This window comes from Sturnira hondurensis, unplaced genomic scaffold (genome assembly GCF_014824575.4).
Source record: "Sturnira hondurensis isolate 20B ecotype Veracruz unplaced genomic scaffold, ASM1482457v3 Scaffold0018728, whole genome shotgun sequence".
NCBI lineage: Eukaryota > Metazoa > Chordata > Mammalia > Chiroptera > Phyllostomidae > Sturnira > Sturnira hondurensis.
Window position 1 is genome coordinate 11793829 of NW_028091359.1, and position 23997 is coordinate 11817825.

The following is a 23997-nucleotide window of genomic DNA, read 5'->3' on the forward strand; positions in this document are numbered from 1 at the left end:
ACGGCGATGGCCTGTCGAGAACCTTTTTCGTATCCTGTACCATGGGATACGATCGGATACTCCTATGTGCCCCCTTCTTCTGCGATGGCAAGAAGGTGGCAAACCAGGACAAATCACAGGACAGGAGGCACCTAAATTAGTATCCGATGATCATGTGGACTGAGAAAGGGATTCGGGGCCACCCGAGTGCCCATCCGGACAGTTGGAGGGTCCCTCAGGAAAACCTAAGAGGTAAGGCCATGGGATCCATCTCCGCTCTGCCTGGCCCGGCAGGAGAGGGAGAGAAGGCAGAGGCGCCGTTCTGGGCAGCAGCCACGGCAGGCTGCCTGTTCATGCTGCAGTGCAGACGAAGCACACCCACCAGGCAGTGATTTATCAGCTGTGGGAGGCCCAAGAAGCTCTTAAGCCACAGGTGGGTACCTGTAAAGCCACCCTCCCAGAGAAGCACAGACCTCAGACCCTGCCTTGCTGCTAATCACCTTAAGCACCCCAGTGTTTCAACCCCGATCTGGGTGGCCCTTGCCACTCCCAGAGTCACGTCACGTGCTCGGTGATCTCAGCTGGCCTCACACAAACCCTGTCGAGTAAGCAGGACAGGTGTTGTCCTTATTCCCACTTCACAGATGAAACTGCTGGGGCGGTTCGATGACTTGTTCAGGGCCACCCAGGGAGCACATGTCCCAGTTGCTAGTACAGTGCTCCTTCCATGGACCAGGCAGGCAAGCGGTGTCCCACCCCCTCTGTATTGCCCACGAGCAGTTACGGGCTGTACTTCACAGAGGTGGCAACAAGTATCAGGGGATGGCTCTTCCCTCTGGGCCCGGGGCTTCCTTTGTGGCCACTGGAGAGACTGACCTGCTGAAACTGCCACCTCTTCCTGTCCAATCAGCCTTCCTCCTCCCCCTGCTTGACAGTTAGAAGTGGAAAGGCATGGACCGGGCTGGGGCATGCATGGCTTGTGCCCAGGTTGGGCTTCCGACAAAAGCAGCAAAGCATACCTCCTGTGATCTGGGAGGAAAGGCTGCCCCTGTGTATTTCTCCAGGCATGGAGAAAGAAAGAGGGCAGAGCAGAGCTGATGTGAGTGTCTAGCTCAATGCAACCAGCCCCAGCCTTCCCAGGGTGCCTTGCAGAGGGCCTCGTCGGCTATACTAAGCTACCTCAAGCAATCCGGGAAGTGGTTGATTGCTAGGGCAAGATGGAGCAAGAACTGTGCCTTCCTTGGGGCCACAGGTCAGCAGGGCAGGAGTTAATGATGCTGAAATCAGGGGTGTCTGTGGGAGGTGGCAGAGTTTCTTTCTGGTGGGACCCCTGGCCGGACTCAGCCACACCGCCTGAAGGCATTCCCTGAAGATCTTCTTGAGCCCCGGGCACCAGAACTTGGAGATGAGGAACACAGGGCAGGGTGGCAGGGCCAACCGGTGCTCAGGCCACTCCTGGAATGCCCAGATTCAGGCTGACCTTTCAGCGTGGGTTTTGCCTCACCAAGCCATTTCTCTGACCCCTTTGTCCTCCCCTGCATCCTCAAGGGGTACCTGGGGAGACACTGGACCACTAAGAGCTCCGAGGCCCTGTGCGTCTGGGGTCAGGCCGGAGAGGAGCCACGGCAGAGGTGAGCAGAGGCTGTGCGAGCTGGGAAAAGTCAGGCTGCCTGCGGCAATCTAGGCCAGCGTCCGGTTCCCATGACACTTTTCCTGGCAGCATTAATAACTAACCGCGGCCCAGACAGGTGCTGGCGGCCCGGCCTCAGGAGTTCTTGTTCAGGGTTGAAAGTGAGTCACTCCCCCTTTCCAGTTTGCTAGCAGACTGAGTCACCCCGAGGCTGGCTCTTTCCCACAAGTTCTCGCACTTGGGCTAGATGACATTCATGTCCACACCTTCGACCCCCGATTTTCCAGGTCAGTAGGGCCTTGGAGAGCTGACCCTCCTTTCCAGACCAAACAGCATCCCTGTGACCCTGCCTCTGCCCCTCCCCCTTATTACCCAGTCCTTCAACTGGGACAGTAAGTCACCGTCTCAAGAGGAGTCTGGAGAGATTCTGAGAAGGGGGGGGGGTCTTGGTCACCTTTCACCTCTGCCCTAAACACTGCTTCCACACTGTCCCAAACCCCCATTGGCACACAAAGACTGGAAGCGAAATGTTCTAGAGCTGATGAGTCAAAGGACAAAACGGTGAGGCAATAAGTCAGCTTCCTCACTCTTGGGAAGGACAGAGGCTGAAAGGGGGTAAACTGAGTCCCATGACCGTTAACACGATGCCCTACCTCCAGGGTCAGGTGGGAGGCAGGACTGGCTACTGAGCCACCAGACTGCTATGGTGGCCCTGGGTACATCTCCCAGGGTGGCTCGCTCAGAAAGGTATCAGATAAATGGCACCTGGGAAAAGAAACTCACACCCGTCTTTGGTGAGTCCTTCCTTCCTTCCTCACTTCATGATCTTGTTTATTTTCTTTTAATTAGAGAGGAGTAATGGGGGAAAATCAGCACAACTGTAATAGCACAATCAATAAAATATAATTTTTTAAAAAGACAGATTAAGAAAGAGAAAAAGGAAACATGAGGAAAAAAAAAACAGGAGAGAAAAAAAAAACCCTCACTGAAATAGTTGGGGGATTTACTTTTTTTTTTTTTTTTTTAATCCTCAGAAAGTCCCTCCTGCTACCTGGTTTCTAAAACAGAGGATAAACATGGATGACATCAGGTTGGGCAGCACTGGCTGTCTCATCGCCAGGGGCTCCCGGCAGGTGTGAGATTGACAGGTTGAGAAGAGATGACACTACTTCTATCCTTAGAAGATGATAACCAAGGAGGAGAAATGACAGCAGAGGCTGGGTGCTGGGTGTGGCGGGAAACCCGACACCCTGCCCGGCGCTGTTGGCCCTTTGGCTGAACTCGGCTCGTCTACGTGGGGTGATGTGGAGCCCCCCCTTCCCGGCTGGCGTTGTCTACTCCTCCATCTCTCAGGCATCGCAGTACATGTCAACCCCAGGGCACAGGAAGCTGGAGTTGCAGCTATAGGAGCTCCATGGAGGCTCCTCCCACCCAACTTTGCAAACCAAATTTTGAAATCCACTCACTGTGGCCGTGGCTTTGGCTGGACCCTTGCAGAGTGGGAGGGCCTTCCTCCAACCACACACGTCTCACACATCTCCGCCGAGCACTCGGCCAGCCAAGCTGCATCGATGGCACCGAGTACAGATGCCGGAAGAGAGGGACTCCACCCCCCAGTGGCTGGCTTAAGAGACCAAATGAGTCACGATGCCTGACCAGTGACCATGATGTCCCAGGGTGAAGTGGGAGGCCTGGGGACAGAGCCCAATGCGGAGACACAGCCACGGTGACTCACATTTAGACCTGAGGGCAAGTTCCATCCCCTGGATAGCTCTACACCCGTCCCTGGGTGAGGTCATCCCCACTGCTGCTCAGAACTGGGACGTGCTTCTTTCTCCCAGGGCACCAGCTGCCTCTGCACTCCCCACTGCGGTTCAGGCAGCCATCATCGTTCTGGCCACAGCACCTTTCCCCACCCGCCACACACACATGATGGATGGACCTGAGGAAAGAGTGTGTCCTCCCTGGGCGTCAGACTTTTTGTCCTTGAAAATAGGTCTTGCTCTCGATGATCTCACACAGGAGCCTTTGGGGCGCAAAGGTCGTGGCTATGAGTCCTTCGAATGGAAGTATGCTACGTCAGTGCAACCTGGTGGCATTGTGATAGTCCTGACTATGACTGCCACTAGTGGACCCAGCCGTCGGGCCGCCATCTCCCTCCATGCCTGGGGCCACTGGTGCCCAAGTAAAAGAGTGTATGGCGCTGGGTAGGAGAGTGTCCCCAACAGAGCCAGTGGCCAGGAGCTGGGTGAAATCATTGGGAAATATACTCACACTTGGGAGAAAGAGCACGTGACATTCCTACACTCGGCCCACGGCTTCCTGCAATGGTCAAGTCCCACACTGTCGCAGGGAGGAGGAAGAGGAGAAGAAGGAAAGAAGGCTGCAAGAAAACTAGGAGAACCCCTGAAGGGCTTCGGGGAGACCACAAGGCATGTCTGTGAGCAGCTGAGCCACTCCATGGTGTGATAATGTCACCGTTAGGTGGCCTGTAACAGCAGCCTGTACCCCACACTGTTCTAACATTGAACAGAAAAACGGGGTAGCTGTCGTCCTCCTCCTATGTTTCCTACTCCTTTTACTATTCCTACTCTCTTTCACTTCTGTCCTTTGCTGCTGAGCTTGCAGCCTGCAGCCTGCCTATGTGACCCCTGGCGGCTTTGCAGGCAGACAGGTGAAAAGACACACTCTTATATGAAGCCGTGATTGCCACGCAAGAGGCTATCCTAAAAGAGGCAGGGACAGCTAATTGAGAACCAGCCCCTGAGGAGTTTTAGCATGACTTTCAGCCCATCGTCATCATCAAGGTTATCTAGGGTCCTGGGTGTGCGAGTGGGCAGGTGAGGAACAGACACCTTCAGTGCACCCTCCCCCTCGGCTACCATACCAGCCTCTAGTTAAGTCCGATCACAGCACACTTTGCTCAAAACCCTGCTATCCCGTGGTTCCCAGTTCCCCGGGTGGGAAAACTTGCCTCCGCCCCACCCCTACCGGCCAGGCTAGCCCCGGTCCAGGCCTCCTCCACATGTGCTCAGCTCCTGCCGTGAGCGCCAACCCCACTGGCACTCTCGTCCTCAAACATCCCAGGCACAGCCCTGTCTTGGCCTTGAGGTAGCTGCTCCTTCTGCAGAAAGCTCATCGCCCGATGGGCTCAGGTGTCACCTTCTCAATGAAGTGTCTGCCCTATTCAGCGCTGCCACCTGCCCCACTCTCTGCCCGGCATGCCTGAGTCCGCTTTCCAGCTCGTTTCTATTTTTCTCCGCTATTTTTCACCCTCTCACGTCCTAGATGCTCCTCACGGTCACCATTTTTTGCTGTTTATCATCTACCCTCCCCGACGAGAAGGCAAGGCTTGGACAGCAGGGTCGTGTTGTCTGCCGAGCACAGTCCTGGAACATAGCTGGCGCCCAACAACCATCTGCTAGATGGATGGATGAATGAATGAACGAAGGGGAGTCACTGCCGCTCCGAGGGGGATAAGGGGCTGTGTGCCTTACGGAATGGTGTTCAGCTTGGGGTCACCTAAGGGGGGAGGAAAGAGGGCTGGCTGAGGCAGAGGCGCCGTTTCCAGAAAGGCAGTGCCCATACCTTTGCCTGGAAATCCCCTGGGAGTCACTCATTAATGCCCCTCCCCCCCCCCCCACACACACACACAGCCTGCCAGTTACCCAAACCCAGAGGGCGGCGAGAGAATCATTTAAGCAACCGACTCTCCTTTCCAGGCCCATCCTCCTACCAGGTAATCCACACCATTGTCTGAGCGCCCAGTCGGTGCGGGATCCTGAAATGAGCAGTGAAGAAGGATGGGGTAAACGAAACACCCACGTAGCAGATAACAAGGCCCACTCCTGGCCCCACCTGCCCGTAAGGCACTGGCTGGGGAGATGATGCTCCCCGTGAAGGAGTGGACAGTGGCGAGGCCCCCATGGTTGCGGGGGGTGTGCACAGGGGCAGGGGGCAGAAATATTCCAGTCTCCGGGGGGAGGATGCAAAGCCAGTGAGCTGGGATGAAGGGAGTCAAACCAGAGTGGGGAGAGGTGGGCAAATGCCCACTGAGATGGAGTAGATGTCTGAGACAACAAAGAGGAATGTTTGTGTGTTCGTGTGTTTGAGCAGAAAGTGACACGAGGCATACTGAATCTGAGAAGGAGGCTTAGGAAAACACACACAGAATGACGTTGGGAAAGAAAGACTGGACGTGCACAGGCTAGAGCCCCTGGCGGGTGCCCCAGCAGGCACTGCCACAGCCGAGGGCAGCAGGGTGGCTGCGAGGAGGATCGAATCAGAAAACCGCCTCGGAGTGCCTGGCAGGACCCAGCGTGCCAGCGGACGGAGGAGGGAACCCCACCAGCCACTGCCCTTCTAGTGGATCAGTGGAACTGGACAGAGGAGGAGGAAAACTCAGAGACGAGGCTAATGTAACCCACACCCTCCCCTGACCACAGGGTATTAGCATCACCATCTCACAGATGAGAAAACCGAGACTTTGTCATCTACCCAACATCACATCCAGACTAATAAGGAAAAAAAAACACCTAACATCTACTGGGTGCTTAATGTGTCCCGGGCACTGAGCTAGGCACTTCACCCCGTGTATCCTCTCATTTCCAGTCACAACACAGCAGGGATTACCTTTATTATCCCCATATTACAGATGTGGACACCAAAGGCCATCCGTCTGTGGTCACCAAGGGAGGAAACAGTGGAAGTAGGATGGGGACCCAGGTCTTCCAAGTCCATACTCTTTGCCACTGTGCTGGACTAAGAGTGGACGGTTTGCAGCATCACCCGCCCAGTTCTCAAACTCTGCTTAGCAGCACACAGCACCCGTCTCCCAGGCTCCATGGGAGAAGCGGAGATGCTCTGCTGCCTCCAGTCATGCATGCTCACATTCTGAGCTGCCTGCTACCTGCTATACTGACACACACCTATGGGCCAGACTTACAGCCAGAGGGTGACCGCTGTGGACGGTGAGGTCTAGACAGCTATGGGCAAATCCTACCCTTTCAAGTCAGGGAGTGGCCCCGGGCCCGAATCATGCTTTATTAAGACCGTACATCAGTCCACAGTGTTCCAGTAAGCCTTGAAATCCCCTTTAATCCTGCAATCAGCCTCTGAGCTCCTGAAGGTCAGCAAGTGCAATCCATACATTTCTGTTCCCTAGACCTGCAGGCTTCCAGCCGCCTACCTGGAGGCTCTCCCTGAACACTTCTGGACTTCTGTGCCCTGCTTCAGACCCCGTGTATAGAGACCAGGTGGTGGGAGTAGACACACATGCACCGTCACGCAATGGAGAGAGAACCCAGCGCCTCAAACCCCAGGCTTTGAATCCTGGCTCCCTCACTAAATAACTGTGCAACCTTGGGTGAATGACTGTACCTTGGTTTCCTCATCTGTAGACTGGGTATAAGATGACTGCCCTGCTAGGGCTATGACAGGTGACCATGAGTTCATCTAAGTAAAAGCTGCAAGGACATAGCCTGGCTTGACTCGATCATGATGAAAATACTGCTTATGAAGCTGTGTCGCCAAACCTCCCCTGATGGCTGCTGCCGGCCGGCCCCTGCTCCGGGCTGCGTGCAGGTGTGTGACGGATGTCGGGGCGACACAGCTGCACACAAGCAGCTGTGCCCTGATTACCTTGCGTGCTCAGGCTCACCTTCTCTCTTGTCCTTTCTTGGTTCAAAGCACCTGCCCAGGTTGGACACAAACCTGATTTCACCTGAAAAAAGAAGGAAAGAGTGACCTCAGGAAACAGAATCATGAAACTTATCTTCCAACTTAAAACAGAAAGAGTGGTCTCTGAACGTCAGCCAGCCTCCCAAGGACGCAGGCGTTTAACAGCTGTTTATTCTTCAATACAGACTAAAACCACATTAATTCAGAATAAAGGGAGAACTCCATTTCCCATGTCAGTCGTGGACATGGCAAACTGCAGACTACTTTCCAGAAATATAGGGCTAGCCTCGTAATAAACTAGCCCCTGAATAAACCCAGATGTAAATGGATATTACACTAGGTAGCGATTTTTTTCAAGTTATAACAAAACTTAAATTCACAATGGAACTTTACTACACAATAATCCATTGCCATGGTTCCGAGCTGTTCTGCTTTTCCTGAGTCTTTTACTCAAAGGCTGCTGTTGTACCATTTCTGAGGTTTTTCTGTGTTCTGACCTTACATGTCTAAAGTCATTAAATGGGATAGACAGCACATGAGGAACACCCAGCTCTGTGCCCCACCCCGTTATACACTTGATAAATCGGCTATGCCTTGACTCATTTCATTCCCTTGTATCAGTTTCCTCCATACTACCCACATAATTCCTGAGGAGACGTGCCCAGTTATCAGCATAGTTGCTGTTCCTGCTAAAATATTTAATCTTTAAATCCGACCTCTGTTCAACCTAATTCAGACACCAGGAAGAGTAGTATTTCAAAAGGTGTTTGGAGATAATGGCACCATTCTCTGTCTCCCCATCATTAGGCTCAAAGAAATCACTCCAGACCCTTAGTTTGGCAAATGAAAACAGAGAAAAGAAAGAAAAAGGGGAAAAACAATACCATCAGATTTGAAACAGAAACCTTGTAACCTTCACTCACAAGAGGAAGGATTGTCTGGGTGGCGTTTTGTTCCTTCCCAGTGCGCACACACACCTCCCCTCGGGGCTCGGGGCCCTCCTTTGGTTTCTGGAGTTACTAAGACAGGGGCCGGGCTGGTATTCTGCAGCCACCCCGGCAACCAGCTCCGGCCACCGGCTGGGCATCCCCTTGTGCTCCAGCCCCCTTTCCACCAAACCTCGGCACACAGGTTTGCTGGNGAAATCACTCCAGACCCTTAGTTTGGCAAATGAAAACAGAGAAAAGAAAGAAAAAGGGGAAAAACAATACCATCAGATTTGAAACAGAAACCTTGTAACCTTCACTCACAAGAGGAAGGATTGTCTGGGTGGCGTTTTGTTCCTTCCCAGTGCGCGCACACACCTCCCCTCGGGGCTCGGGGCCCTCCTGTGGTTTCTGGAGTTACTAAGACAGGGGCCGGGCTGGTATTCTGCAGCCACCCCGGCAACCAGCTCCGGCCACCGGCTAGGCATCCCCTTGTGCTCCAGCCCCCTTTCCACCAAACCTCGGCACACAGGTTTGCTGGGCCCGGCTTCCTCTGCCACATGCATGAACTCACCCCAGGACCAGCCTCGAGTGACATTCGGGGCTCTTGACCCCAGCAAAGACCCCAAAGACAATTTGAGCTCCAGTGAGAACTGTGCAACACCAGGGACCTAACTAGCTGAGTTGCAAATGCCAGAAAACTCAAAAAGAAGCAGGCAAAACCACAAGACACCCTCCAAGTCCAACTCTGACACCAGAATGGAGCCCCGTTCCCATTGCTGCTCTATACTACAAAGCCACGCCAAATCCCAGCTCATGTTCGGTTTACCGGGTGGCAAAGCATTCAGTAAACTCGTTGTGGTTGCAGCCTCCTCCTTCCAGAGGAGAGAGGAAACTTCACACAAGTAAATCTAAATTTACCCGGCCCCATGACATCTCAATCCACTGATCAGTAGCAGATACTGGGGATGGGCTTAGTGGGAGACGGGAAGGGGTCTTCTGTAAATCTGACGGCTGGGGGAAGACAAGGGGGCGAAGGAGGGATTGGACTTGGCTACTCACTGAAATCAGTGTTCCCCTCCACTGGGCAGCTGGAAAGTCACGCTGAAGCCTGGGCCCCAGCCCCAGCGGTGCTCATTGACACTATGCGAAGTCTGGGCATTACGTTTAATTTTTTAAATTATTTTAAAATGAAGTTTAAATTTAAACCAAGTGAGCCTAACATGCAGCAAAGATGGAGGATCATCTGGAGACCTTGTTAAAATCCAAATTCAGTGGTCTGGGGTGGCGGCCTGGGATTCTGCATTTCTATCAAGTTCCTGGGTAGACCCAATGCCGGTGGTCCAGGAACACTCTGAGTAGCAAGGGCTTGGAAGGGATGCCCTCAAACACCGGCTTATGCCCCCTCTCTGGAACCTCAGACCTCTCCGACCAGGTCTTTCCTCTCTGGGCTGCAAACCAGTACTCCTCTTGTAGGCCCGGGACACCTGCCCAGCTGACTTCTGGAACGTCAGGTGGATAAGGGAGCCACCACTCACATCCCAAGACACAGCTGCCCTCTCCACTCACTTCTGTCCTCGGTTCTAGGCAACCAATCTCTAGAACACCCGCATCAAACAGAATGGTTACTTTCTGCTCTAAGACGAGTAGAAATAAGCGGAAGTTTCTGCTCTTCCCTCTTTGCTATTCCTATTGGCGTGGCCATCCAGGTCTGGAGGAATATGCTGGGCCTCCCAGATCGCTAGGTCCTGCCTCTGGCCCCTCACACTCTGGTTTCAACACCCGCTATGTGAAGCCTGTGTGGCTGCACACACTCCTCCTGACGCTGTGCCCGTCCTCCGCGTGGACAGCTCAGGGGAGGCCAGAGACAACAACCAGCTACCCACAGCCTGTCCCCAAACGTCCCTCCCTTCCCATACCTCCCACCTGACCAGTTCCTTCCAGACATCTCCAGGGATGCCTTGAGCCAAACACCACCTAGTGATTCTCAACCCAGCCAAGATGGAACTGGTCTTCCATCTTGGAAGACACCAACGTGCTCCGCCCCCTCCTCCAAACCCCACCATGCCCATAACACGAGGCCGCACGCTGCAGAAGAAGGCCAGGGTGCGGAAGGAGATGTGGGACAGGACATGGGATTTCAACACTTTATAAGGGGACTGATGTCTACAAAACAGGCCCCGTAGATGTCAGGACGCCAAACCCCCGGGTCCCACTTCTAGGAACCTACCTACAGCCGACATACCCACTCTGCGGTGACCAGGACCCATGGCGCTTTTAAGGGGCTGTGAGAATGTTCTAATTTCTTTTATAATCAGAAAGAATGAAAGGACTGTAATATAAATGCCCATGTGGCAAGGACTGCGGCCTGGATGATTCTCATCGTTACACCACTGCAGTCATAAAATATAATTTTAATATCTTTTTTTATGGAGGAAGGGGCTCATGAAGACAAAGTGCCCAAGATCACGAGCATGATAATTCATTCTTGAACTTGCCTCCCTCCTTCCAATCTCCGACCTTGCCAGTTTTCATTCAGACTCCTTGTTGAATGCCCCCGCTGATCCCCACCCCCCGCCTGAAGACCCACCCCCGACGGCCCTGTGCTTCTGCCCTGGACTCTGGCTCAGTTTCAGCCCCCGAGTTCCACCCAGGCAGATGCTCCAACAGCCCCCGCCCCCGCCTCACGGAAGCCGCAGCCAGGTGGGGCCGAGCGGGACCTCTGAGTCCAAACACACACCCTCAGCCCCCTGCAGCATAAACATGGAGCACACATCACACCCAGGCCTATAAAAGATAATTATACAATCTCATCTGGCAAATTAGAGCCACAGAACTGTCTAATTCGCACAATGAATTCGAGGGTTGGATCAGCAGGAAGAATTACCCTGGATTTTTATTGGGATTTGCCCCCAGGTCAGGATTAGGGTTTATTTATCCTTTTTATTTTCTTGCTGGGGGACGGGCGAGGGGGGGGGGGCAGGGAAGGGTCTCCTCTGCTGCTTGTCTCTCCCTCGCCTCGCTGCACTCCATCCCAGTTTGCCATTTGGACGAGCAAGGCACCCAGTGTTCTTCCCCGCAAAGTACCCAACTCCAGACAGAATTAAATAAAGCACCAACAGGAAGAAATGATGGAAACATAGACAGTTCAGTAAATACATTTTCACAAAAGAAAACTTGGGCCGTCCCAAATCCAAACTAAGGGCTTCAGCAATTGGCATCCACTCAATACAGAATAAACCATCAAACAAACAAACAAACAAACAAAACCCTGATGTGCCCAGATGACCATTTCTTTCCTAATTATTCTGGCCCAACTCTGAAAGGTTTACTTGGAAAACACTCACTTACACATATTTCCTTAAACACCTCTCTGCCTCTCTCTCTCTCTCTCTCTCTTCCCCTCTCCAAGAAGTCTTGAGAGAGAAGAGGGCAATTTACAGGAATCAGTGCCCATCTCCTCCGCTCATTAAATAGCTGTATCACCCCAGAGTGGTTGCCACAAGGCCAGGACAGGTTGACACCAAGCGAAGACCATCCTGCGGCGAACGAGAGCAAACACTAACAAGACAGCAAGCCTTTTCCTCTCTTCCCTTTTGCACCTTCCCCGGAGTTTCCCCTGGGAAAGACGGTTCCCTACACAGACCGCTAAGTCAGCCCTGCAAAGGATCACGTGCCCTGGGCCTGGGGGACAAAGCCCTGGCCTGTAGAGAGGGATTTGGCATCAACACCTTAGTAGACTCCTACAAACAAAGGCCAGTCTGAGAAATGAGGCTGGGAGGTGTGCAGAGGCCAAGGCAGCTTGGTCCACGTTTAAGGCCAGCATGGTCAACCCAGGAAATCATTTAGATGTGCCTCTCTCTGACCTGGTGCAAACAAAGTGTGCTGTGCTGTTCTAGGCTTGTGCGGGGGGCCTCCAGCATGTCTGCCCTTTCATCAAAGAGGCATGAACCCCCCTTTAAATGAGGGCTTAATTTATGTAGGCAACTGAACCTCGAAAATCTCCATACGGGGAGTGTGTGTGTGTGTGTAGGCGTGTGTATGTGCGTCTACTCCAGGATGCTGATCTTAAGGGAAAAGAAACCAGTTCTAACTTAACCGCCTCTGACTTAAAACCATGGAGATGTGGTTTTCTTGTGCCTGGTCCATCGGGACGCAAGGTGGCCCGGTTCAGGGTGGTGGGCAGGCAGGACGCAACGTGCAAACTCACTGTCAGCTGGGCTGCAATTTTCTGTTAAGACTTACAGCCAAATCTCAGACCCCGATTCCAAAACAGCTGAGACAAGTGTGCACTTTTTGGAAGAAGACGAACACCCCGTCTGTGCCAACTGCATTGAGGAGTCTGAGAAAAAGAAGGGAGGCAGCGAAGAAAGTGCCCCTCTTCCCAAACAGTGAATACGGTGACCAGGAGTTCATCCTGACCTATCCATTCTATCCGAGTGAGTGATGGGCCCGGAAGACGGAGAAGAGAATGTCAAGCAGCCAGTAAAAAGGCTCCGCCGAGTGGTAAGAGATCAAAACTTATGTCAACTCATGTCGCTCATGGGATGTCACCTTGGACCCCTTTCCTGAGTATCCATTTACTCAATTGAAAATGGAGATAACAAGAGTCACTATTCCTTGCCCCTCACGAGCCTGACACAAATGCTAGCCGCCACCACTGGCAATTCTGTTTGAGGATATAATATAGGACTGTGCCTGTCTCTATTTCACGGGCGGGTTCTCGGTACCAAATTCAACCATGTGTTCAGCTGTGCAGCATATTTCAGGCCCATGGTGAGTAATCAATACATGTTAGCTATTGCTATTATTACAAAAAATAAAATAGACATTCATCATCTTGAACTAGAAATAAAACTACAAATGCATTATTTTAAAGAAAAGCAGTTAAAAGTGGCAAGATGGTGAGATCAGACACAGCTTGGAAATCAGGGTTAGCTAGAGCTGTAAGCTTGCCCCCAAGTTGGGGTTCGAGGTGAGATCCAGCAAGGGTGCCCCTGAGACCTCTGCAGGACCCAGAGTGAGACCAGGAGAGAGACAAACTCACAGGCCATGGTTCCCACTGACCAGAGAGTAGAAGCTCCCACAGAAGGATTCAGTCAATATCGGCCTGAACCATGAACTTAACCAAGAATCCTAGCCCAGCTGACAGGCTGCAGGCCACAGGGTTGAACAGACCTGCTCTGTGGCATTTTCCAAATACCTGTGCCATTAACAGACAGACGGCTCTGATGACATTCGTGTTTCGGGTCAGGACCTATGGTCCTGAGCACTCCCCAGAGTCTGTTACACAACACCAGGCTGGAAAAAGCGGCCAGACCACCACGTAGCCAACAGAGGCCACACCAAAAAGAAAGGCCTGCTGTTCCACGTGAGCGTGGAAAAGACACTAGATTGGAGCCTGAGAACCAGGATCCTCCTAGGCTTTCACTCCCGAGCCAGGTCTCAGAAGCTCCCTCCTCCTTGGTTCCTCTTCTCCCTCCTGGGTTCAGCATAGAAAAAGACTTCAACCCAGCTGAACTCTCCCCCTCTCCCCTTGTCCTTTAAGATGACCTGAACCCCTGCCCCGGACCTTTGTCCTAAGCTCCACTGTGTCAGCTGCCTACAGGGCAGGCTGATCACTGATTCCCAAGTGACCTCAAATTCTCCCATCCAAATGGAACCCTTCTAGACCCCTCAACCAGGCTCCCCTCGGAACCTCCCCGTGTCCGTGAATTGAACTTCACTCTCTCGGTCACCCAGAGGGGCAATCCTNAACCCAGCTGAACTCTCCCCCTCTCCCCTTGTCCTTTAAGATGACCTGAACCCCTGCCCCGGACCTTTGTCCTAAGCTCCACTGTGTCAGCTGCCTACAGGGCAGGCTGATCACTGATTCCCAAGTGACCTCAAATTCTCCCATCCAAATGGGACCCTTCTAGCCCCCTCAACCAGGCTCCCCTCGGAACCTCCCTGTGTGAACTTCAATCTCTCGGTCACCCAGAGGGGCAATCCTCCCCCAGTAACCACGTTAATGACTCTACTTCCGGTCAGCCCTTCTGCAAACACTGCTCACAATCTACTTCTCCGATGTCCTCATGGCCAAGATCATAGACTAAGGCCCCTGAGCGAACAGCATGCATCACATGGTACAGCCCTCTTTCACTTGATGAGAATGAACGCACGTTAGCATCCCTATAGGAAAGATAAGGTAATTGACGTGCCGAAAGATTTAAAACTTCCTTAAGGTCACGTGGCTAGTAAATAGTTGAGTCAACATTGGCACCAAGGTCCTCTGGTTCCGGGGATAAAGCTGAAGTGGCCTTCCCTTCCACGGTGGCAGTAAGTTCCCCACCTGGGCTCTGACTTTCCACTCCCCTATTCCAGTCCACCCTATACCGCCCTCCCAGCTTATCATCCTGAAGTATCAATCAGCTCCGCCAAACTCTGCTCAACAGTTATCAATGGCTCCCCACTGCCTTCCACGCGCAGACCAAATTTTCCTCCTGAAATCTGGGGCCATCTGCATTTTGATTCCTCCTCCTCTCTCCCCAGCCTTGTAGAACTACACAGAATACCTAATCTTTGCTCCCCAAGCCTGCAACACCTCCCTGGCTCTGCCTCTCCCCAACAGCTTCCTTTTAAGCCCAGCCCAAGTCCCACTTCCCATGAGAAGTCACTTGACTTCCCAGCCCTCGGCGATGGCTCACACTTGAGCCACAGTATCACGGCCTGCACCCCACATTTGCACTAAATATAAGGTGATGGAGGGGACAGGTCATCTAAGATCTCCCCCCTCTCCCGAGGAGATCTTAACACCTTTTAGGGTGGGCAGTATGCCTCAGGTGTTTGGATTCCTGGAGCCCGGTACGGCATGCGTATCACGAACCAGAGCATCCAGGCTACTCTGGGCTGGGCCCTCTGGCCGGCGGCACTCCATAAACCTAGGTGACAGACCTCCACGGTGGTAAAGCTCTCTCAAGATCTCTAAGCCAGAAGGACCTGACCTCTTGGTGGCTCTCTGATCTCTCAAGTCTTGCCCAATCCACCTCCACCTGGACCTGGTAACACCAGTCCAACATTGAGCTCTGCCCTGGATTCTCACGTCTCTAGCAAGCCTAAACCTGGAGCCCAACCCACTGTGTTTAAAAAAAAACTCTACAGTTTATAAGCCCATCAGGTTTTCTCTTTAAAACCACATCTTAGCCTCGAGGGACACCTTCTGAAGGCAGTGCCGTGCCCGTGAGCAACACGGAAGGGGAGCACCCCTCGGCAGACCACTCCCGACCTGTGGAGGGCCGACCCCCAGAAGGCATGCAGGGCCAGGTCCCCCACCCTCACGCCAAGCCCTGGCCCCGTGTGTCACTTTCACCATGTTTAAATGGAAACTAGAACACTCAACTCAAAAACACTTTTCCACTGATATTTTAAGGAAAAATGAGATCACAGAAAACCAGGGAGGTAAATTTAAATGGTGTGACCCCCAAGCAACATTTTTTTTTTCAAAGAATTCCCTGAAAGGCCTGTTCACCAGATGAGGAGGGCACATCTGGGGAGACCTTCGCCCTAGAGACCACCTGGGCGGTGGCGACACTTAGGCTACGTAAGTCTGTGGAAAACTCCCCCGATGCTCCACGAGGCCACACCCTCACTGCAAACAGCCCCCTCCCCTCAGAGGCGCACGCGGACCCTGAGGTCCCTCTGGTCCGCGAAGGCGGCCGGCAGCCCCCTTGCCAGCCAGGTCAGCACTCTGCCTCTGCCAGAGACACCAAATGTTTCCTAAACCCACCCCGAGCCCGGCTCACTAGGCTATGAATAGTTATTCACGTTAACTTGGGGCATTAATTAAAAAACGTTCAGCCAGGCAAATTCTCATACTTTTAAAAAGTCATTTGGGTAATTGCCTTTCCATGCCGCAAACTTTCCGAACGACTGACAGGTTGACATTTCACAATGTTGTTTGTTTTAATCAAGAAAGGGAGGAAAGAGCCAGTGTGGTGCCCGGTTCACTTTTCAGGTGCTTTGATTTATTGATTGGCAAATCCCCACTTAACAGCTGTACAGTGAGGCTGGGGAAGGGAAGCTCCCTCCTCCTGAGGTTGGTGTCTGGGCTGGTGAGGAGGAAAGTGGCCCCAGGACATTGGCACAGCCCCTCTCCCATCTCCCCTCTCCCCACACCCAGCTCCCAGCCTCTGCCCTGGGCTGCACTGCAGGACCTCCCAGGCTCTACTCCAGGCCACTTCTCATCCCCAACCTATGCCCCCCCCCGCCCCCCCGCTCCCAGTCAAGGGCTACTTCCTGAACCAATATCCAGTAGGGGATGGGCTCTTTCAGCAAACTTAAGAGTCAGAGGGCAGCAGGGACTAACCTATTAATGGTTCCCAAACTTCTTGCATAAAGCAGCAGAACCCAACTAGTCAGGCTGGAGTGTATGAGTTTGAATCTCACCTCCACCATTTCTAAGCCTTGGACTGCTTCTCTGTGCCTCAGTTTCCTCACCTGTCAGCAGTTTGCATAACACCGGTACGTACGTATCAGATTGTTTGGAGGGTCAACTACATTAGTATTGGGAAAGCACTTACAGCAGTGGGCAGAGCACAATGAGTGCTCCACGTGTACTAGCTTAAAAGCCTTTCTCCTCCCTGACAAAACTGAATGCAGGCCCCTGGCTGCCCAGTCCTGCTGTGCCCTGCTTTCCGGGAAGCCACCGAGGTCCCTCCGAGGCTCAGCAGGGTCCCGGGGCACACAGTTCGACAGCCACTGCTCACCCTGAGGCCTGAGGACACTCAGCTCTCCAGTTGACACCATAAGCCTGCTCACATCACAGAGCCTTGGGAAGGCTCCACGGGAATGACGCTGCCTCTCCAGGTTCCCCACCCCCACCCCCTCACCATGTTGGGATGATGACAGACGCCCAGCCAGGGTGAGGTGTAAGGACCACACTGTGAACAGCTGGCCTAAGAGCACAGACAGTAGACACCACACGCCCCAGAAGAGAAGGAAAGCCCACCACGGAGACTTCCAGAAACCTTATCACAACAAAATACAAGCCACAGGTAAGCACAGACCTCATCTAAAATCACTGCACACCACATAGGCATTTCAACGTTGACTGAGCACCTACTGTGTGCTAGTTATTAGGCCAGGTGCCAGAAATGCAGAGCAGAGAAGGCAGGTCCCAGGATCCCCCGAGTCAAAACCTAGTAGGAAAGATGACATCAAAAATAACAGATGCTCATATTCTGTGGTATGTAATGTAACAGATTATATATTATAGATCACATAATGTTATGGGTTATATATTATATATTGTATGTTATGTGTGTGACACGTTATTTATGTAACATGTCCAGTGTGTACAGTGAGGACGAAGAGAAGGTAGCCCCCACCTCCCCGGTGGGGGGGTGGGGCACCTGGGCAGGTGAGGAGGACCTGGCTGCAGGGTTGTCTGCAAGGGGATTAACTTGGTTCAGCAGGAAAAGAATGTTGGGTCTCGCTGGGTGTGAATGACAACTCTGGCCCTTTCTAGCTGCACAATCTTGGGCACCAGGGTTTTAATCACTTTTAGGGGCACCAGTAAAAAGAACTAAGGCACGGGCACCCCAGGCAGGCAGGCAGGAGGTGATCAATTGATTGCCCAGGAGAGAGAGTGAGAAAACTTGGCAGAGGCTGCATTCGAATGAGGCCGCCAGGAGGGGCTGAGCCGAGCTCAGAGTGAGACAAGCAAGCGAGAGGCCCTCGTGGGAGCCTGGGCAGCAGGGCCCCGACCCTGCATTTATGCTGCGTTATCATTGCCATCGGCGCAATCTGGACCATCGTTCCTCCTCCTTCCTGTCTCCCTGGGATGTCTGGGGACACATGAGAACCAGGCTGGGGCGGGGGTTGGGGGTGGAGATCTGAGATTTCAGAAGAAAAGCAAGCCGTGAGCTGAAAGGTTGATTATTTTACTTGTGGAAGCCATGTGTGGGCAATGGTTGTGGGTTTCTCTGGGTTTATCAGAAAATCCTAACAGAAAAGAAGTTATTTAACCAAGACCAGGAAAGAATGTGCAGATATTTTAAAATATTAAATGGAATTCCTAAAGGCCCATAATATGATGCCTCCCGTTCCAGGCCTGGCTGATTTGAGAGCAAGCTGTGACCAGAGCCTGATAAATCAGAAGCCTGTTGAACGTGGCTGTCCTGGTCCCATGCGATGGGCCCCTCTCAGGACCGTACAGACAGGGGACCCAGTCTGGCTCCTCACACGATGAGACACCATTGCTCTCTAAGCTGTGTTTGGAGTGCAATTTTCAGAGACAGTTCCTTAAACTCAGAGCTGGAGGTAAGACAATGATGAGCCTCAGTCATCACATTCCAGGCTCCCAGTGAGACCCGGGACCTGTCGGGACTTGGGCTTCACACCCGCCAGCCTGTCGACAGATGCGATTAACCCAGGAGGAAGCTGGGGGAGATGGCAAGCAAAGCAGGCTGTGGGACCATGCATTACACCAGGACATACGCAAGCAGAGTTTTATCACCTTGTGGAGGTGAACAGTCAAGTTCATAATTGGGGAGGAGAAAGAGTAAACTGTTTCAGAAAGAATTAGGTGGAATTTCATTGCACAGAAGCATCAATAGGGGCTCCCGCACCCCTGGGCCCCAGCACACTTAGCATCCCTTCATCTCCTTCCACTAGCCGTCTGAGCACCCACAACTCTCTCAGAGCTCCTGTGAATTTCCAGCTGCCTCTGTATTATAAGAATTTGGGGGACCTATCTCACTGTCCCTATTAGGATAGACACCCCTTGAAGGCATGGCCCTATAACCAACTCATCTTTTCCTGCTGTTGGATTAATGTAAAAGCCTTGAGTTTTATCTTAAGAAACCATACCTCCCAGAGCTCCCTCCATCTCGGACAGGGATGGAGATCCTTCTACTCTCCTGTGTGTGTAAGAAGACGGTACAGGGGGCGGGGCCGGGAGGAGGGGTGTCCAGGTCTGCAACCATCAGGCTCCTGGCTGTGTTTAATGAGTAACAGGCAAGATTTAACACTTCGTGGCCAAGAGACTGTTGAGAGAACCAGAGGCTGTAGCTTTTACCTCTAAATGGCTTAAAAGCCTCATCAGTTAACACCTTCCAACCCTTCCCTGGTGTGAGCAGTGTCTGTAGGGCAGCTCTGAAAACAGACAGCATTTGCAACCAAGCAGAAGAGGGAGAGGAAACAAGGGGATGAACAGGAGCCAGGAGCCAAGAAGCCTTTATCTACAGCAGAGTTCTCCACCTCTGCACCAGAGAGGTTTGGGGCTGGTCTGTAGGCGGTTTAGCAGCTCCCCTGATCTGGACCCACTGGGTGCCAGCAGCATCCCCCAGATGTGACCATCAACAATGTCACTGCTGCATGTCCCCTGGAGGGAGGGGGTGCAAAACCACCCCTGGTTTTGAGAATCCCTTGGCTACAGTCGGCTCCACCACTAATGAGCCACGGCATCTGAAGACTGTCAGGAAATTTCACCTCTCAGAGGCCTCCAGGTTCTCATCCAGGAGAGGAGGAAGAGGGACCCGAGCAGTGTTTCCCCGCACAGGTGTGATGCCTCACCGAAAGGTACCTGAGACGACCTCTGGGCGCACACAGGGATGGCGTGAGTAACACCGCGCCACACAGAAGTGTGTGCTCGTTACCGCTCTGTCCATTCTGATCGAAGCAGGAAGACCACCTCCGCTCAGGGCTGAGAGTCCTTCACTTCTCTACAATCCTGGTCCTGGGGAGAGAGGGAGAACGCGCGGGCCCAGAGCCTTGGGAGATGTACAGAACCCAAACCCCGGATGATGTTTTTCTTACTGTATCTTCTGTTTATGTCCAGTGACCCTAGATTCCATCTGCGATAGGGACACAGCGTTTCCTTTCAAAGTATGTTTACTGAAGTAAAATATGAAACCATGTAGAAAAATATTAAGAAAATAATAGTCCAGGCAGCACACGACAGAGATCAACAGAGTCCGAGGGAGCGCCGGGAAGGTTGACTCTGCCCCACCTCCAGACATTTCTAACTTCCTACTGCATGTTTCTGGGATGCTCTCGTTAAACTCAAGACTTGAGGTGACATTAATACTTTAAAATTTCCTGAATTTGACTTCAGGAAAATTCTGATTCTGTTTAAAGGTTGGTCATGTGTCATCTGTTGTGGGCTAAATAGTGTTCCCCTCCACCCACCCCAAATTCACTGAGGTTCTAACCCTCAGTAGCTCCCTCAGAATGTGATCTGATTTGGAAATAAGGTCATTGCCCATGTAATTCGTTAAGGTAAGGTCATACTGGAGTAATGTGGGTCCTTATAAAAAGGGGACCTTTGAATATAGACACACACACACAGGGAGACTGTCATGTAAAGGCGAAGGCAGACAGCAGGGGACGTTGCAGTATACCAGGGAACGCCAAAGACGCCAGCAAATGACCTCTCTGCAAAGTGCAGAATGGATCCGCCCTCGTGACCTTCAGAAGAGACCAACACCATCACTACCTTGATCGTGGGACTTCCAGCCTCCAGATCTGTGAAACAATACATTTCTGTTGTTTAAGCCACTCAGTCTGTGGCACTTCCTGTTATATCAGCCCTAGCGACCCAATATATTAAACAGTTTCTCCTGTTGGTGACTGTACATTCTACTGTGACTCTCTTTGTAGGGCAGGAAAGGCAGACACGGTTACCGAAGAATTTGTGTTCACTTAGAGATGGAACTCTAATGACAAAGAAAGGCAAAGAAAAAAAAAATCTCTCCACACCATCTGTGTTATATCTTTATATGCTTGCCATATTTATAGCTCTACAAATTGAATACATTAGAAATTTGCTCATTGCTTCCCTTTCTCTGGTTACCGCCAGTTGGTCAGTCTTGAATGTGAAATACAGGTGCCCAGCTCCAGCACAAAGGGGGGCCCCAGGATGGAGGTGAAGCCAGGTCTACACAGGTGAAGCTAGGAGATCTGTGCAGGTCTCCTAGCACAGATATTAATAACCAGACCTCAGAGCGTACAGGGTTCACACCGTCCTCCCCACAAAAACATCCTGGGTGTGTTATGCAGACATTCACCCCAACGGGGCCTTCCGATCAGAAGGCTGTGGCTCTCCGGAGATGCTTGGAGGAGACCCCACAGTTTCCAGCATGTGGGTGGGTGTGTAGGAATTCATGACCCAAAGCAAGCTCTTGATCTAAAGGGATGCTGCGGTGAGTGATGAAAGCAAAGCCCTTTGAGGCCTCCTGCAAAAAGTGGCGACCCACCAGAGTCAGCGATGAGCAGCCTCGTAGGTGACCAGGGGCCCTTCCCAGGCGGCCCACAGTGGAAGAAACTAGAGGTTTACCTTATGAAACCCCAGATCAGAACCCAGGCCTTTGAGGTTTCTGCCAGCTAGCCAAGAGACTGCAGTTCCATCTTCTGGGTTAAGAAAAACACACCTGAAATTATTCATCTCTGCAGTGACAACAACAAATCAGCAGAAGTCATGATCCGCTGATGGGATTTTTTCCCCACCTAAAATAAATGCACCATAATCCCACACCTCTGGTCACAACTGTAAGTGTGAGACATCAATAATCAGGCTTGAATGTTAAAGGGCAGTCCTTATTTTCCCTTCTATGAGAGAGGCCAAACATAAACCAGGGCCAACAAGGATGTAGGAAGCCAGAAAGCACAACCGCCCAATGGCAGGCGTGGTTTAACCTGCCTTGCGGGCTGTTCCGCCAGCTCCCGTCCTGGAGGTATTAACTCAGACACTGACTGGACATCTGTGTGGCAGATGCTATGCTGGGAGCCGGGGCTTTGTCAATGATAAAGCCAACACAGCTCCTGCCAATGACACTTGTTTGTATTCCAGGCAGGGACACAGTTCATGAACAAGTAAATACAAACACTCGCTCATAGATCATGCAACTTCTGCGAAGAAGAACAGGACAGTGATACGGGGGTGAGGAGCGAGTTGCAGTGACAGCAAAGGTCCCTTCAAAGGAAATGACATGAAGCCTAACCATGAGACCAAGTTAACCGTATGAGTTAACACAAGGGGCTGCCACCTTCTGGCTGTACCCCAGGCCTAAGTGGGGTGGGCCCCAGTTCCAAGGCCACACACGGCAGAGAGTGGAAATTCTGAAACAGTTAAAACAAAATATAACTAGACTGCAGAGAACACAAGACCCAGGAGGATACAAGCCAGGGGAATACTTGCTTGCACAGACTGCGGACATGACCTTGAGGTAAGGGAAGACACTCAGAGAACCCTTCAGAGCAGGGTCCCCCTCTGGCACCCACCACTGCACTCAGGGCCCTGACAACAGGTTTTGAAGGAAGCAGCAGAATCATGAAGTTTCATGAAGTTTCACCCTCTGGCCCCCGGGGGTCTGGGAAGGTGGTGATGAGGAGGGCCTCCAGCATGGCCACTCGACATTTTATCACCACGAGTGGATCTTGGTTACAGTTTTTAAAAGTTCAATGAAAGCTTCCTGATTCCTAGTCCCTCGCTGGCACAATCTCCCCCGAGGCAAACCTGGAAAACCCCTAGGCTGCCAGGTCCCTGGAGCTCAAAGTCCTCCTCTTCCTGGCCCCACCCGCCAATGGAAAAGAACCGGGATTTCAGCGGCTGGGCTGCTTCTAGGGGTACCTGCTGGGGACATGTGTGTGCTCCCCACCCACACCCCACAGGGAACTCCCGCTCCACTGGGTTGAACCCCATCCTCCCTCTCTGGCCCAGTTGGTTTCACACCCTGAACAACGCTGCCCAAATAACCAAGTAGTCAAGTGTGGCCCAGGGCCAGGAAAAATGCCTTGAAAAGCACTGGGCCCTTCAGATCCGATGGCTCGCAGCCTGCCTGGGACACTGCCCAGTGTGCAAAATGAATGTGAAGACCTGGTAGAGTGAGGAGAGGAAGGAGCCCCAGACCCTGCCTCCGGCATAACAGTACAGGGTCAAGTCCATGGACCACACGGTGACCCTGAAGGGGGTGTTTCCCAAGTGTAGAGAAAGCTCTGGTGTGATAAAGCAGAGGTGGGGAGGCAGGGGGGGACGCTGGGACCCTCGTGCCTCTTTCCATAAGATGACACACCTGACTGGCCAGGGCACACCTGGGCGCTGGGGCAGGCCAAGCTCTCCAACAGCTGTCTACTGTTCCCTGAGCAGAGAGGCCTGGCCGCCTCGCCGCGCGCAGACAGGGGCGTTTTTCTCCTCCTCGGTGGGCCACGCCTTCCCCAGAAGCATTTTCCCTCCATCCAGGGGTTCTGTCCAAGCCCCAGGCTCTGACCACAAAAAGTGCCCTTTTCTTTGGCGGGCTCCCCTCAGCCATGAGGTACCAGGGAGCCAAACCGCCTGCGAAAAGGACATCCCCAGCACATTTCTTTCTAGTTGGAGGGTCGGACCCTGGCTGGCCGCCACAAGCAGCACCTATCACCCCACCACCCCCGCCCTGGGGGCTCCCGAATGGCTCCCTTGGTTCCTGCTTTCCTTGTGGCAGAAATCAGCCACCTAAAGGATCTGTGGCCTTATACAGGGTGCCACGGGCTGACCCAAGGCAGGTCCAGCAAAGCTGTGGTGGCCTCAGAGCTCCAGGTCCCATGGGGCTGCTGCACCCCCCTCCAGTACCTCTCTGAAAACAAAAAAAGTAACGGTGATACCCTTCCCCACTGAGCGGGGGAAACAACAGCCCCCACCCAAACACCCCAACACACTGTTAGGGGGCTGCACCCCAATGGTGGGACAGAGGGACACTCTTGAAGAAAGTTTGGAGGATTTCTTGCGTTAAAAAAAAAAAACACACCTTTTTTTGGGTCACACAAAACCTG

General features: G+C 52.6%; 1 long non-coding RNA gene across 1 annotated transcript in view; it reads right to left on the reverse strand.

Annotated features, from left to right (window-relative positions):
- LOC119003589 (uncharacterized) overlaps nucleotides 1-23997 on the reverse strand; it is a 138748-nt gene that overhangs the window by 14036 nt on the left and 100715 nt on the right. Inside the window, exon 2 of the long non-coding RNA XR_005069990.1 lies at nucleotides 7250-7331. This is a non-coding gene — a long non-coding RNA (uncharacterized LOC119003589). The remainder of the gene's footprint in view (nucleotides 1-7249; nucleotides 7332-23997) is intronic.